Here is a 16,181-nt window from a genome sequence, read left to right as displayed (position 1 = left end):
CTGACGCCAGGCACCGCAGAAGAAGCATCCACGAGGCAGCTGCATGGTCAAAGGGGGGGCCTGCTTATGCTGACGGATACCTGCTACACCAAAGGTCCACCCCAGATCTGCCCACTCACTTTACTTCCCATGATAAGAGAATATTCCCTGCATTGCCTAAAGTATCAATCTTGCTTTATAAATATAATATATGAATGTGAGTGAGCAATTATGTGATACACTTACTGAATGACTGCCTGCACCCCAACATAATAAAGTTAATCCGGGTCACATAGCGGAGCACTTTGTCAAGGTTTCTCTTTTCGAGGTTTTTGTCCCTCTGGTTTTGATCTTAGTTGTGGGGCATCATTTTGTTTATTGATGTATTATGATGGGAATTTTCTAATATATTTACACTGCTATTAGGATGTGCTTTAGATTTATGAATTGTTTATGTATTTAAAATGTTTTTTGCATTGTACACTTTTATGGTTCATCGGACCGAAATAAAGTTAACATGACTGACAGTCAGATCATGGAAAATAATTCTCTAATCTTAGGTGAAAGTTAAGCAGCTGTAGCCAGCTGGTAATAAATGTAAGTTAAGCCGTAGCATATGGCAGATCTATTTTTAGCCTCCTGGGAGACTCAGGTATACACGCTTTAGTAGTAACAGAACCTTTGCTAGAAGATTTCACTTGGCCGGACTTCTCATTGACCTGTTCACTGGGAATTAGTATCTATACCATCCACAGGACATAGAGTATATGAACATGCGCGTGATTGTTCCCCCAATAATCTTTATATATAGTCCTACTTACAAATGTCGTCAATCTAAGCTAATAGCCTCAGAGAAAACATTTGTTTGTGTTGCTCTGATTGATGCCTCCACCCCCCCCAAGTCGAGAACGCGTGGGGCAGATACTCTACGAAGAATACATTTTGGGGCAGGTACAAAAAATCAAGCAGGGAAATATTAACTCACCACATTTCGACCTGCAAATGTATCTAGGTAAGCAGATTTACTATAGTTAACCACACATCTACGAACCATGACAATATAATATTATATACATAATGTCACAATACGTAGAGATAGAATTAAAAATAGCAAATCTATACTTATCTCAATATTTTGGTCCGCAATATTGAGGTAAATCGATATTCCCTACTTGATATGCTGGACTACAACCATACGGTTGTTGGCCTCGTTTTTTTCACAAGGGGGGCTCCTTTCAGTTTGCGAATAGGCTGCCACTACCTTTCAGTAGTCGTCAAACTATGCATTCTTTGTGACTGGATTTCGGTCGCGAAACATTAGTACATGCCATAAGAAATCGGCATTTGCATGATATGCCGTAAACACGCCCCTTCCAAATACTGATTTGGTATTTTCCTAAACCCATTTCGTGGTTGAATTGCCTGTTACTGAATCACTAAATGGGTTTAGTACATACCCAAAAATATATGTACTGGTTGGAAACCCTACGATTTACCAAATCACAGAGATTGCGACCAGCAAACAACACCTCTCTAAACCTGCCAGAGAACTTGTCCCTCCAGAGAGCTCTCCAACTGCATCGATCTCATAGTATGCGTTTCGAGAGGCCGTTCAAAGCTGGGATGCGAGCTCCTTTGAGGCACCTTGCCATCAGAGGCGCAACTAGAGCCAAATTTCGGGGGGGGCTGAGCAAAAATTTCGGGGGGGGCTGAGCAAAAATTTCGGGGGGGCTGAACTTTAGGCAATAGGCAGAGTGGAGCTGCAGGGGCTCTTAGAGGGGGTGAAACAACAGCAAGGCCTCATTAACATGCAAATGGTCTTTTAAAGACCTGTGAATTGCTCGGGTGCGGCTGCTTTTTTGCCCGGGAAGGTGTCTCAGCCCGGCTGCCACACACGACGGGGGGGGGGCTGAAGCCCTGTGAGTCCAATGGGTGTTGCGCGCCTGCTTGCCATGTATTTCTCATTCCTCTGTCGAAGTATCTTTCGAAATGCCTCGCACTTCGAGTCTTAATGATTGTAGCAGGGGTTCTTTTCTTGAGTGTCACTAAGCCCCCCGCCCCCCCCCCCCCCCCTTTACTGAAGTCTGCCCTGTGGTGCAGTTGCTGGTGGGTCACAGTCCAATACCACATTGGAAAGGGAGAATCGGAACCGACATCCTCCGTGGCAGGACTCTGGGTTCCCACGGTCAGGGCAGGGTTAATTGACCTGCGGCTGATTGGTCTCCACAGTAGCAGCTGTGCAATCACATCAGGCATACCCCGGGACCCGCTATTTCAACCTCATGCTCCTCCTCCTGTCCCACAGCCCGGCACACTTAGCACCTTCTCTCTTACCATGACCAGCCCTGTGACCCGAGCAACCCCCACAGGATCCCGCCGACACCCTCCTTTCAGAGACCAGGACGCTGCCATTGACCATAGCAGCACATTCAGAAATAGGCCCTCCTAATGGCTGCATTAAAGAGGATTATGGGCTGAAGGAAACCCGCAGAGGAAATCTGTAGTTTCCTATCTAATAGAATTAACACAGGCTTACTTGGGTGAACTTTCCCATCCCGGGGCCTTGTGTGTTAGCACTGCTTAGCATCTCAGCAGGTGCAGCTCGTGCGGCAAAATGCTTAGCTGGGACTGCCCAGGTCAAACAGGATTACTTTAGAAGCAATCCCAGAGTCATTGGATGATCATCCAACTACTCTAGAAGTCATTTTCACATCATTAGACATCATCAAGCTCTTGAAGTCATCAGCAGAGATTAGAAACTTGAGCTCGATGACTTGTGGATGACTTGAAAATGAGCATCTGATGACTTCACAAGGTCTGACTATTCCTGATGACTTCAGGAGGATTTAAGAATGAGTATGCGATGACTTCACAAGGTGTGACTATTCCTGATGACTTCGGGAAGACTTAAGAATGAGTATGCGATGACTTCACAAGGTGTGACTATTCCTGATGACTTCAGGAGGATTTAAGAATGAGTATGTGATTACTTCATAAGATCCAATTGTGCTTGATGATTTGAAAATAAACATCCAAATGTCCACAAGCATCATTTCTTCTTAACATGATGAAATTGCTCCTTATGTTTTGAGAATGATTATACTTCTAGTGCAAGAGGTAAACACCCATTACAACTAATCTTTTACCACTACTACCATCACCCCGCCTACCATCACAATGCAACTACCATTACTCGGCAATGCCATTACAACGCATGGCATTACAATGCATATGCATTTACCACACATGCTTTTACAACGAAATTTGTTGTAAATGCATGAATGGTAGAAGCATATGTGATTTATATGTAAGTATAAGGTATGTATAGGGTTTGGGTTTTGGAGTGTAGGGTTATATGTTTTGGGGTTCAGGGGTAATTTTAGGGTTAAGGCGTTTGGGGTGCTGGGGTATTTATAGGGTTCAGGGTGGGTTTAGGTTATGGGGTGTCTGGGTATTTTTAGGGTTCAGGGTGGGTTTAGATTTTGGGGTGCAGGGGTATTTTTAGGGTTCAGGGTGGGTTTAGGTTTTGGGGTGCAGGTTTATTTTTAGTGGTCAGGAGTAATTTTCGGGTTAAGGGCATGTTTGGGTTTTGGGATGCTGGGGTATTTTTAGGGTTCAGGGTGGGTTTAGGTTTTAGGGTGCAGGGGTATTTTTAGGGTTTAGGTTTTGGGGTGCAGGTTTATTTTTAGTTGTCAGGGGTAGTTTTAGGGTTAAGGGCATGTTTGGTTTTTGGGGTGCCCAGGGTATTTTTGGGGTTCAGGGTGGATTTAGGTTTTGGGGTGCAGGGGTATTTTTAGGGTTCAGGGTCGTTGTAGGTTTTGGGGTGCAGGTTTATTTTTAGTGGTCATGGCTAATTTTAGGGTTAAGGGTATGTTTGGGTTTTGGGGTGCTGGGGTATTTTTAGGGTTCAGGGTGGGTTTAGTTTTTGGGGTGCAGGGGTATGTTTAAGGTTTAGGTTTTGGGGTGCAGGTTTATTTTTAGTTGTCAGGGGTAGTTTTAGGGTTAAGGGCATGTTTGGGTTTTGGGGTGCCATGGGTATTTTTGGGGTTCAGGGTGGGTTTAGGTTTTGGGGTGCAGGGGTATTTTTAGGGTTCAGGGTCGTTGTAGGTTTTGGGGTGCAGGTTTATTTTTAGTGGTCATGGCTAATTTTAGGGTTAAGGTGTATGTTTGGGTTTTGGGGTGCTGGGGTATTTTTTGGGTTCAGGGTGGGTTTAGTTTTTGGGGTGCAGGGGTATGTTTAAGGTTTAGGTTTTGGGGTGCAGGTAAATTTTTAGTGCTCCGGGGTAGTTTTAGGGTTAAGGACATGTTTGGGTTTTGGGGTGCCCAGGGTATTTTTGGGGTTCAGGTTTTGGGGTGCAGGGGTATTTTTAGGGTTCAGGGTCATTTTAGGTTTTGGGGTGCAGGTTTATTTTTAGTGGTTATGGGTAATTTTAGGGTTAAGGGTATGTTTGGGTTTTGGGGTATTTTTAGGGTTCAGGGTGGGTTTAGTTTTTGGGGTGCTGGGGTATTTTTAAGTGGCATGGTGGGTTAGGGTTTTGGGGTGTAGGGGAATTTTTAGGGTTCAGGGTGTGTTTGGGTTTAGAGGTGCTGGGGGATTTTTAGGGTTCAGGGTGGCTTTAGGTTTGGGATGTAGTAGAAAATTTAGGGATCAGGGTGTGTTTTGTTTTTGGGGTGCTCAGGGTAATTTTAGTGTGATTATAAAAACAAAGACAAAGCCATAAGAGATTTACTACTACATTTGTCTTTGATGACAATTTATTTGGGCGGCGTTTTAAAAAAACATTGCATCATGACTGCACATTCTAGTTCCACCCCCTTTTTGCTGCCACTCAATGACCCCCACGTTATAGTATCCCAGAAGAATAATTTTCAACTGCATCGCTCGCCAGTCAGGTGTTAATGAGAAGCACTACATACAGTATTTTAAGGGCGAATTAGCAAATATAAAACTGCAGAAACATACATTTTGGTGAAAAAAAATGAATTCCCTGGTTTAAATAATGCACGCTCCCATGGTACAACATTATGTGGAAACAAACCGTGCACTGTCAGAACTGAGATGGACAGTGCTGAGACATGTCAAAACTACAACTGCAGAACCTGTATTATATTACGCCTCGAAGCACAAATGATATTAAGGCACACAACTGAAAACGATCTGAACGAGCTGTCAAAGATTGGCATTTCTTTTGTACAATAAATTCAATGACATTTAATACTGTGAATATGGATGTCACGATGTGTGTAAGTAATGTTTACATGTTCACGTTGTTGCCTGGACCAACGGCGGCCTTAGGTGCGGGGAAAATCTTCGCCTCCAGCCTAGGCCTCTGGACAGGAGGGAAAAGACATCACCTTATTACACCGTCCAAAGTACCGTGACCAGCTCACGCCTTATAAAGCAGTAAGGAGGCTGGCGATGTCCCTTGCGTGGAGGAACGCATCCCTCAGTGTTGGGTCAGGTCCGGGGACACTGAGATGCACACGTTCGTGCACACAGGGCAAAGATCTCAGGTGCCTCATTGGAAGCTCGTTTTATAAACATGCCAGAAGGTAGCGCGCATATCACTCGGAACTCTGGGAGATGTAGTTTTGCACAACCTCTAATCCACGCGGTTGAATATAGAAGAGCGGGGTGTACGCATCCCTTGCTTGTGTTATTCAGATGAGCGTGAGGCACGATTTTGCGGATTTTTGTTGTGTCTTCACAATGATATATAAATACCAGCGTATGTGATGACAAACATAAAACAGTTTGAAACTTCTTCAACCTGGTGCAGCTAAATGCCCATTGGCGTTTAAATAGGAGTGCTACATTCCAATATCTGTCCTCGCAGCGCTCACCTGCGCGCGCAACAATTGAACCATACCAAAAGTAATGTCCAAGCATGCCTCTAAATCCCTTTCACACGCACATCCGGTGGCGCCGGAAGTTACGTCACCTACTAGTGCCAGCCAACGTTTGAGGGCACACGCTAGAGTATTATGGGGAATCAAAGAGGAAGATGAAAAAGAGAATAGGGGTGCTACTTTTAAGCTTTACAGCGTGCAGACTTCTTCAAGATCGAGTTTCATCAGTCCTTGCTGACCTGGAAATTCTGCTAGGTAAAATCGTGAGCGCCAAATTGATGTTCCGTAGATCGTATCGGGTAATGATTGTGTGTTGTTCTCTTTGTTTTGGAAATGCTTGTCTGTTAATAAATATTGTTTCGCTCCTGAGCAACAGCGTGCTAGTAATATTTGTCCACATTTAACAAAACCGTGTGCGTCTTTCACTTTTTTGAACTCCCTCTTCTGTAAACGGATGTACTGTCCAAAGGAAACAAACTGTGTGGTAGGTTAACTCACAGTGTCTGCATTCACGCTTAACACAACCCCCCCCCATGCTACTAATTTAATAGGCATGACTGCATTTTTTTGGAAATCCCTCCACAAACTATTTTCGCAATGGCTTTTTTCTAGGGCCTGTATTTCTGCCATAGAAAACATCGTTTTTGTGTTAAACCTTCTGTTATAGCCCGCTGCCCGCCTATTCTCAACTTGCACAGGGTCTGCCCTCGGCAAAGCTACTCCTGGATTGCTGTTGGGTCTGTCAGCAGACTGAGACCTACTCGGCATTTTAGGACCACCAGCAATAAATCTGGTCAGTAATGGTGGCACAATTGTGTATGATGATCCATTCGTTCCGTCTATTTTTGCATTTTTTATATAGCGCGAGCTTGACCCGAAGTTATCGGAGCGATAACATGAGCACCAGTTCCATTCATTTTTGGTAAGGGAGATTAAGTGGTTTGCCCAGAATCGCAAGATGCTGCGTGTCCTTCACGAGACTCGAACCTGGTCCCCCAGCTCCAAATTGTGCAGCTCTGGCTGTTACGCCACCTCGTTTTATTGAACTATTGTTCTAGATCACAGAAAGAAATTGGGTTCTTGCTCCCCACTCAAGGCATTTGTGTCGAAGACGTGCTGTTTTTTTAGCTATGCTGCCGGTTTGGGGGACGGGGGGGGGGGATGAGTGAAGGCACGGGTGACTGAACAAAAGGGTGGATTGATAGATGAGTGAAAGGGAAGTTGGATGGATGAGGGAAAAGGTAAATGGATGTGTGAGTGAAGGGGTGGATGGATAGATGCATGGAGGTAAGGATGGATGGGTAAAAGAAACATGGATGGATGAGTTATAGGGTGGATGGATAGATGAGAGGAAGGGTGGATGGCTGGATGGATGAGGGAAAGGGTAAATGGAAGGACAGTGGATGGATGGGCTAAATGAAATGATGGATGGATGAGTGAAATGATGGATGTATGCATGGATAAGTGAAAGGGAGGGTAGATGGCTGGATGTATTAAAGGTTAGACTGATTATGAGTGAAAGGCTACATAAATGAGTGAATAGATGAGTGTAAGGGTATATGGATGAGAGGATAGATGGGTCAAAGAGTGGATGGATGAGTGAAAGGATGGATCGCTGACTGAAAGGGTGGATCAGTCATTGAATGAGTGCAAGAGAGGATGGATGGAGTGAGGATGGATAGATGAGAAAAGGGGGATGGATGAGTAAAAAGATGGATCGCTGACTGAAAGGGTGGATCAGTCAATGAATAAGTGAAAGGGAGGATGGATGGAGTGAAAGGATGGATAGATGAGAAAAGGGTGGATGGATAAGTGAAAGGATTAATGGATGAATGTGGGTATGGACAAGTGAAATGGTGGATGACTGAGTGAAAGGATAGATATGTTTGATGGATAGGTTTTGAAGATGGATGAATAGGTTTGCATGTAGATGGGTGGATGGACGGAATGGTGAACGACTGAATATTGGATGGAAGACAGAATGTAAAGGTGGAATGATCATTATCAGCGAGTGGATGGAAGAATGAATGGCTATATGCTAGGATGCAAGAGAAAAGTAAGCCCGTCTGGGAGGGTCCCGATGACTAGCTTCACCTGCTTGGTGTCATAACAGTTTTGGTTCAAAGTGGGGGTATTTTAATTTTCTGGCTACTCCCTTGCCTATACTCCGTGTAATTCCACTTTCTAACCTTTTATCCGACATCTCCACTCACCAAATCCGATCTCTACCATGCACATTGTTGTCCACATCAGGCATCTTCTCTATACTGCGCATGTGCTCTCCAACCTCTACAGGCCATTGCCACCCTATTTATCTACTCTTTACACTATAGTTTTTCTCTCAAGCGGTCAGTTGCTCTCTTCCCTCTGCACACATCTCAATATATCAGAATAAGGAAAGCACAAATGAAGCATATTTTTTGTAATTCATTGAAGTTTGGTGGAAACAAATATTTAAATACGATTTAGAAAAAGTCAGTACGCTAGGGGATGACACTTCCACACATGGTTTTGTGCACTGTATACTTTAAATGAGTAAAACTGTATGCCTGAGCAAATGTACTAGTAATTTCAGTTGAAAATGTGTTGACTGTAAAGGCAGTGCACTACCACACCAGGCATACTCCACACTATACCACTGTACCCTCTACCACACACTTTACTCCATGACACACTACTCCACTCTATGACCTCTGTGCCACTCCACTCTACGATACTGTGCTATGCCAATCTACTCTACAACACTTCACTGAACTCCCTCTACGCCACTCTACTCTACGACACTGTACTTCACTCTACCCCACCCCACTACACTCTATGCCTCTCCGTTCTATGACACTCTACTCCACTCCACATCAACAGCAATCAACAACACTCTACTCCACTGTCCACAACAAACTTTAGCGCACCACCTAACTTTAATGGACAGGAGCTGAGCAATTTGTTTAATGTAACTAAAGCATCATGTGGTAGCGCATTATTTGCAGATAGCACATTTTCCATTTAAATGGTCACCAAACGAGCACAGGCATACAATCTTACTGATGAAACTGTACTGCACACAAATGATGATGTGTGGAAATTGGGTTTCAATGAATATTTAATATTTGTGCATCACCAAGTAAAGAGTCTTAATGTGGGCTGATCAACTAAAATTTTTGTTTCCATCACACTTCAGAATTACAAAAAAAAGTGCTTAATTTTACTATCCTAACTGCTGTATGTGTTCAGTTCATTGGTAGATATTTAGATTTTGTTGTGTGTTAGGTTAAAATGACATCCTCCAGATTTCCTTTCACACTTTATGTACCCCAGCAGGATTGTCAGATAATTCACTTTACTTTCTCTGACTGCAAAGTGAGATGAGTTCGTAAACAGCAGTTGTGTTAAAATATTAAGCAGCAGAAGCTCTAGCCTATTTATTGCCTGGACTTTGGCAACCCAGCAAAAATCAACTTGCAACCCACAGTTTGGGAAACACTGCTCTACAATACCCTATGCTACTCCACTCTGCACCCTTTCACTCTACTCCATCTATGCCATTCCATGACACTATGCCATTCCACAACACCCCACTCTACGATATAGCACAACACTCTGTAGCACTGTACCCTAAGCCATTCTGTATGACATGCCCCTCCACTCTGCAACACTCTTTTTGTCCTTTGCCAAAATGTGTTCTCCTCGCTGCACAAGCAACCCTTCACCCTATATGTCCACGGTCCTCACCCACTATCGATATCAGTTTTCCAATTGACTTCACTATATCAACTGTGCAAGTTGTAGCTCCTCTCTCATTCCTGTGTACCAACACTCTCCTGCCCGTATTCTCTGTCTCCATTGCTTATCCACTCTCCTGTCACCACCCTGGGTACTTGCTTTCAGCTTTGATGATCCACTTTACCCTGTACTTCCATGTGTGATCTCTGCCATCTGTGTGCACCATTCATATGCTCCTTCCAGTGTACATCCATTGTTCTCATCTCCAAGTCCCACCTGCACTGTATATCATATACTTCTGCTTTCCACATCCACTCTCTGCAGTTACACTCTTCTCTCTGAACACTGCCTCCTGCGGTCTATATGCTGCATCCACTTTGCCCTCTACCTTCTCTATCCCTTTCTATATCTGCCTCCTGAAAAGGCTCTCTATCGTCCATATACATTCACCACCCACCAAGTCTAATTTTACACTCCATGTGTGCACCACCCAACATAGTTACACTCCAAGAGCACAGTCCATACAGTAATTTGCTCTCAATCCTTCACATATGCAATACATATGCACTACACTGTCCACTGTGTGCATCCAATCTCCACCCTGTACATATGTCCTGTACATACACTCTCCAAAATGGACATACATTCCTTGACTTTCACTTGGATTTTACACCCTTTGTCTGCTCTCCATCTGCAATATGCACTCTAGGCTATCCATGCACACCCTGCTTATCCACTCTCCACTCTGTATTTTCACTCTCCACTCAGTGTTCTCCACACCCCATACAATAAATGCAGTGCAGGCTCTACCCTGTACATCCGCACTCAGTGGTTCACATCCTCTCTCTACACTGCACATCCACTCTCCTAACCCTCTCCTCGTGCTGTATAGCTGCTTTTACCCCCGTTATCTGCTTTACCTTGTACGCTACCTGTGCTCTCTTTTTTTTTTTTTTTGAAAATATGTTTATTGGCATGAAAATCACTCAAATACAGTGCAATCAACTTCCCACGCTTGCCCGAAACATACCTACATACAAGTCCCTTTGCACCAACATCCTTACTATGACTCCACAATATACTAAGTAATTCAGTGCCTCCCCAGCAAACCTTGTGGGGTAATCCATGAAAGTCCTCCATGCAGCTCATATACCCGTAGGTCTCGGAGTCTCCACTCAGGAGATTCTGCCGTGGCTACCTGTGCTCTCTAGGCTGAATATCTGCTTCTAAACTTTCTCTTCACCCTCCATATGTGATCTTCACATGCACTTTCAATAATACATCCATTTTCCACTCTTTAAATCCGCTCTCTATATCTGTTCTCCACCCTTTGCATCCATTCAAAGCCCTCTGTATCCACTCCCCAAGTCCCACTTCCACTCTCCACCATGTACATCTGCTCTCTACATCCATTCTTTCCTATCCTCATGCTTGACATTAACTCTCCACCCTCTACATTTGCTTATTACATTGGCTCTCCTGTCCATATATACTTTCTTGCTGCCCCTTCTGGTCTCCACCCTCTCCATTTGCCCTCCAAATGTGCTCCTCACCCAGTACTTGCTCCCTGCCCACCACATTCTGTACTCTTCCCTCCGATATCTGCATGCCAACCTGCGTATCCGCTCAGCTCCCTCCTCAAGTTCACGTTTGCTCTCTGCCGTGTACATCCTCTATTTGTCCTGTACGTGCACTCTAAACACTCTACAACCTGCACTTGCGTTTTCCACCCTGTCCATATGCTCTATTTATAAGATGCACTTTCCATCTTATACATTCACTCTGTTTCACACTCATTCTCCATAAATATTGCCATGAAATGTAGGTCGCATCTCGATCCACCCAATACACCCGCTGTCCAGGATTAGTCTCTCAGTTCCATCTCCACTTTCCAAACCCCTTACCACTCTGTATATCAGCTTACCATGTCGGCTCCTTTACCTTCATGTATTCTTTCCATTGTACATTCATTGTCACTCTCGTTCCACCCTCTGAATGTGTTCTCCATCCTAAACATCCACTGTATCCCCTCTCTACAGTTACAGTTGGTACTATTACTCTTTCATATTTCTCCATTTACCAGTCTCAGAAGGAGGGTAGATTAAGTTTGCTCTACAACTCTATGCCAGTCCTCTTCACTCTACACTTCACCACTCTACTCAACACCACTACTCTGTGTTACCACTGGACACCACTAATCCATGACACCACCACTCTGCTACTACTGCTCTCAACACCCCTCAACTCCCCACTCTAGGCCCCTGGACTCCATGCCAATGTATTGTACGCCACTCTACTATATACCACTTCACTCTACAACTGTCCCCCTAAACGCTACACAAGTTGCTGGGTCAGATAAGAATATAGCGTCTACTTAAGAAATCAGGAAACTAACTTGCATCTATTTTCTCTTTATATCCAGCCCGTGTTAAATAAGGGAAACAAAAGAATAACAGTTTTTCTACTCTCCGTGGATCAGATAAGTAACGATGTCCTTCTAACCATATATAACATCATCATCCTACCATATACCTGATAGACGAGGATGCTTTGTTTAAATATATCTTTCTTCTCTAATTGTATTCTGTACAGGACGAGAGGCTGAAGAAAATCCGGCGTGAAGAAACAGAGCTACACAAGCAGGTACCTCCGGCGAGGGAACATGGATGCGGACAGGTACCCGGAAGAAGAGATCAACGACCTGTAAGTGGAAGACCCGCGTGTCGGAGCCGTAACATGTCAGAGACGTCCAATCAAGGTACCACGAATTCCCGACTGCAGGACAACAGGACCCGAGCAGGTACGTCAACAACACCAAGGGAGTGCAGGAAATGCTAGTCAGATCTGTGACTGACCAATTTATCCGCACTTGACTCCACCCAGCTCCCTGTCTGCAATAGGAGCGGGAGTGACTGACAATGCCCCCACCTTGCTCTCCTTGAGCCTTGTTCTGTCTAATGCTGGGTGTTTAGGGCCTTGTTTTTTGTGAACCAGCTTTTGTGTCATAGATTATGGCCATCTTCAGTTTTACCTGTTTTAGATGCTGAAAGGAGGATGTAGAATGGATCCTGGTTCAACAAATTTGAAATGCTTTGATATTTATGGAACATATAGATCACTGGTATCCTGGAAAGCTATCTCTCTGCCCTGATAGTATTTCCCGAGGCATATTTGTTTGAATGAGTGGTTAAGGGGCTTGGTGCCACAGTCATGCAACTGTAGAAGGACAACATTGAATCATTCAACTGTTAAATGCCGAACTTGTCACTTCCCCAAGCTGGAAAAGAACACACAGGATATCTCTGTCCTGTCTCAGGATGTCTTAGACGTCTGTTTCTGACCTGCACCATCAATTGGCCATGTGAAAGCCACTGAAACCATGGCTGTGCATTGAGATTCAGAATTACAAAAATGTTTGAACCCTGGTCAGTATGGTAATTTTTTAGACTGGTTTCCAAATATGTATACTGTATGTAGAGTTCAGGCTCAACATGGCTGCCTCCATGATGGTTTTGTAAATTAAATCTGGTATTGATTGCTTTCTGTTTGCAGAGGAAGCGTGACAGCGTCTGGTGAACAGCGGCGGTTTCTTCACTTGGACAGGTGAGTCTTCTTTCTTCACCTCCTGCCCACCTCTTCATCAATGCCTTGCTCTCACCATTACCTCTTTGACCAAGTAACCGTAATGTTAAACTTATGATCCCTTGTAACCATATCTCATCGGGCACACTATATGAAATAAAAGGATTGGACCATTTTAAAGGCACCCCAGTCCTATTAAAAACCTAAAATAGTGGTGTCAACATGATACTGATGTATGTTAATTTCTTTTTCCTCCAGACTCTATGAAGTATATGTGCAGGGATGAAGGCTGGCCATCACTGGACAACAGAACTATGAGAAGGAAGCTGGCTATAAAGATTTGCAATACTGGAAGAGGACTAAAGACAACTCTGAATCTAAAAACAAACATTGAAGTTGCTGGCTTTCATTAAGCCTTTTGTTATTTTTGTAGTATTCTGACATTTTTTTCCCCTCTTGAAGAGTGTCCTGGACTTTCTTTATGTTCTCTTGTTCAGTATCCTGGCTCCTATGGGGCCAAAGGTGTGTTTTAGATCAATAAAATTACATGTTAACGCATCCCCTTTGGTGCTTTTTCATTTAACTATCACTATTTTTCAGTCTTTTGTCACTGGTCACCACATTAAACAGCTTCAGATAATGCTCTGTACCTCAAAGTAAGGCAAGTCCCAGTGAGTCAGAAGTATGAGAGTAGCTGCACAAGTTGTTAATCTTATCTGAATGCAAAGTATAACATTGTTGAAGCCACTACTTTTGTATGCATATGGTATTTCTACAGCACAAAGCTAGCCAAAAGGAATGTTTCTGAGATTTATTTTGTACAGTGCCCGCATCTCACCGTAGAGTTTAAAAAGTAATCTTTCCAGAGTAGGAGAATATTGATCTTATTATTGGGACCAGATTTATGGAAGATTTGTTTTTGTTTTGCTTAAGTTTTATAATGCGGACTTGATGCAAAATCTTTTCAGGATTTATAAACCAGAGCAAATTGGTATTTGTTACAACACTCATCCACAATGGGAAACATTTGTAGGTTTTTCTAGGCATAGCATTTTTGTGCTGCTAGGGGGCCCTTCCAGTACAAAACCAAAGCTAGACTCTCGCAGACACCTTTGCACCATAGTGCAAATGTGTGTGCATGGTGCTCGACTGCCTAATGGTGCAGTGTTGCAAGGGAGAGGGGTAGACATGGCACTTTCCTGCTCTCACCCTGTGAAGCAACGCAGCAAATTTGGGTGTTGAGCTGCGTTAAGTGACACTTTTATAAATCTAGGTCTTACTTTAGAACTCATGGAATTGCAAATAATTCATGGTATTGTATAAAGAAGGCATATTGCATTCAAGAGGCTTGTTTTTGACAGGAAGGTTCCTTGAGGAGGTGATCCTCTAAATATTTACCTAACAGCACATCCATTTTCCTAAACTAATAGTGGGACCCTGCAAGGGAATACTGGCAATCAGCTAATGTGCTTGTAACATGGAAATTTTAAGGTGTAATTCAGCCCGTAATGATTTATTAGAGATCCACAGCCACTGATTTATTCATTAAATCACCTGGGAGCTATCTACACTTGGCCTGCCATTGGCATAAAATCCTGCAAGAGTATCTCATAACCATCTTAAAGACCTTATGTCATTGTCTAGTAATCCACGCTCCTTCTGTAGTTGTCCTAAATTATCTATGCTAATTTTGGAGTTATCATTAAATCATCCTGGAGTAATCCACACTCATCCTGAAATTATCATGGTATCATTCCAGAGTAATCAACTTCCATCCTAAAGCGGTAATAGGATCATCCAGGAATAATCCACAATCATCCTTAAATTGTCTGGAGCCCATCCTGGAGTAATTCACACTCATCCCAAAGTTGTCAATTAGTATTCGTGGAGTTGTAAAAGGTAATCACTCCCTGCCAGTGGAAGTCATCAGAACACCATCCTAGAGTAGTTTTTGTGATTACAGTAAGAGTCATCTCATTTAAATATTTCCCCCTATAGGCATACTTCAGGATGGTTTGGGATGACGTCCCCAGATAATTGCAGGAATAGCCTGGCTGAAGTCATCGAATGACTTCAGAATGGCTCCAGGATGATCTTCCTTTTTGACCAGGGTGCACGCCCCGCGGGTTGCACACTTTGTTAATGGAATGTATGCTCCTACTTTTACAAAGCTGTCACAGAACCTGAGCCTCCTTACTTTCAGGCTGAGCCACACTAAAGACGCACGGACAGATTATATAGGGCTCTCTACCGTGGGATTCATATGTATGCACTAGCCCATATGCCTCCCTAGCATGCACTACAAGAGACTAAACAGATTTTTTCATTTGCTTATACCCTTCCCCAGAATCAGCCATGCTGTACAGAGCAGTAACAATTATAGTAGGTACGCCTGCTAAACATAAACCATAATAAAAAAATAGAGGTGCCTCAAACCACTCTCCTATTAATACTTCCAGTCACAGGCGGCCCTCAACATTTTGAACAGGCGCTGCACCAAGGCTGGGATTTCACAGCACCTGGTGGGCTCGCATTCAAAACCTTTTCGAAGAGGTTGCCAACTGTGTGCCTGTAAATAGCATAGTTACTTAGGCTGTGACTGGCCTGCTTCACATAATAAGGACTTACGATTCTTATTACCTACAGCTACTTCCCAATATGTGGAAACCTTGGGACTTTCATGATGTTGACGTGGAATGTCACCTAAGTGAGAATGGTGTCTAACCTTGCAAATTCAGTCACTCATCCACTTATACATTCCACTCAGTGAGCTAAATACCTGCTTGAGAGACCTGTCTCTAACCTGCTTGTCATTCATGCCTTCATTGTACATGTTCTATGACCGATGAGAGTATACACCTGACTGCCCTCTGGATCTGTTCTGCTGGGAATAAAAGTTTGCAGTTGTTACTTTCTTTGTGAGGGGGAAGCTTGTTATGCTACTGCCATCCTGTACCAATTCTGTGAGAAAGCAAAACTTCCTGCTGCCTGATTTGTGTGTGTCCTGTGATGAAGAAAGCCTGCATTGCTGCTACCATAATGCCCTACCT

General features: G+C 43.6%; 1 protein-coding gene and 1 long non-coding RNA gene across 3 annotated transcripts in view; one reads left to right on the top strand and one right to left on the bottom strand.

The window, feature by feature from the left end:
• MYBPC2 (myosin binding protein C2) overlaps positions 1-16,181 on the bottom strand; it is a 256,681-nt gene that overhangs the window by 37,844 nt on the left and 202,656 nt on the right. The window lies entirely within an intron of this gene.
• LOC146809503 (uncharacterized) lies at positions 5,904-15,101 on the top strand. Its single transcript, XR_014966443.1, has 3 exons — positions 5,904-6,084; positions 13,102-13,152; positions 13,390-15,101. It is a non-coding gene; the product is annotated as an uncharacterized LOC146809503 (long non-coding RNA).

This window comes from Triturus cristatus, chromosome 7 (assembly GCF_964204655.1).
Source record: "Triturus cristatus chromosome 7, aTriCri1.1, whole genome shotgun sequence".
NCBI lineage: Eukaryota > Metazoa > Chordata > Amphibia > Caudata > Salamandridae > Triturus > Triturus cristatus.
This window is presented reverse-complemented; position numbering and strand designations above follow the sequence as displayed.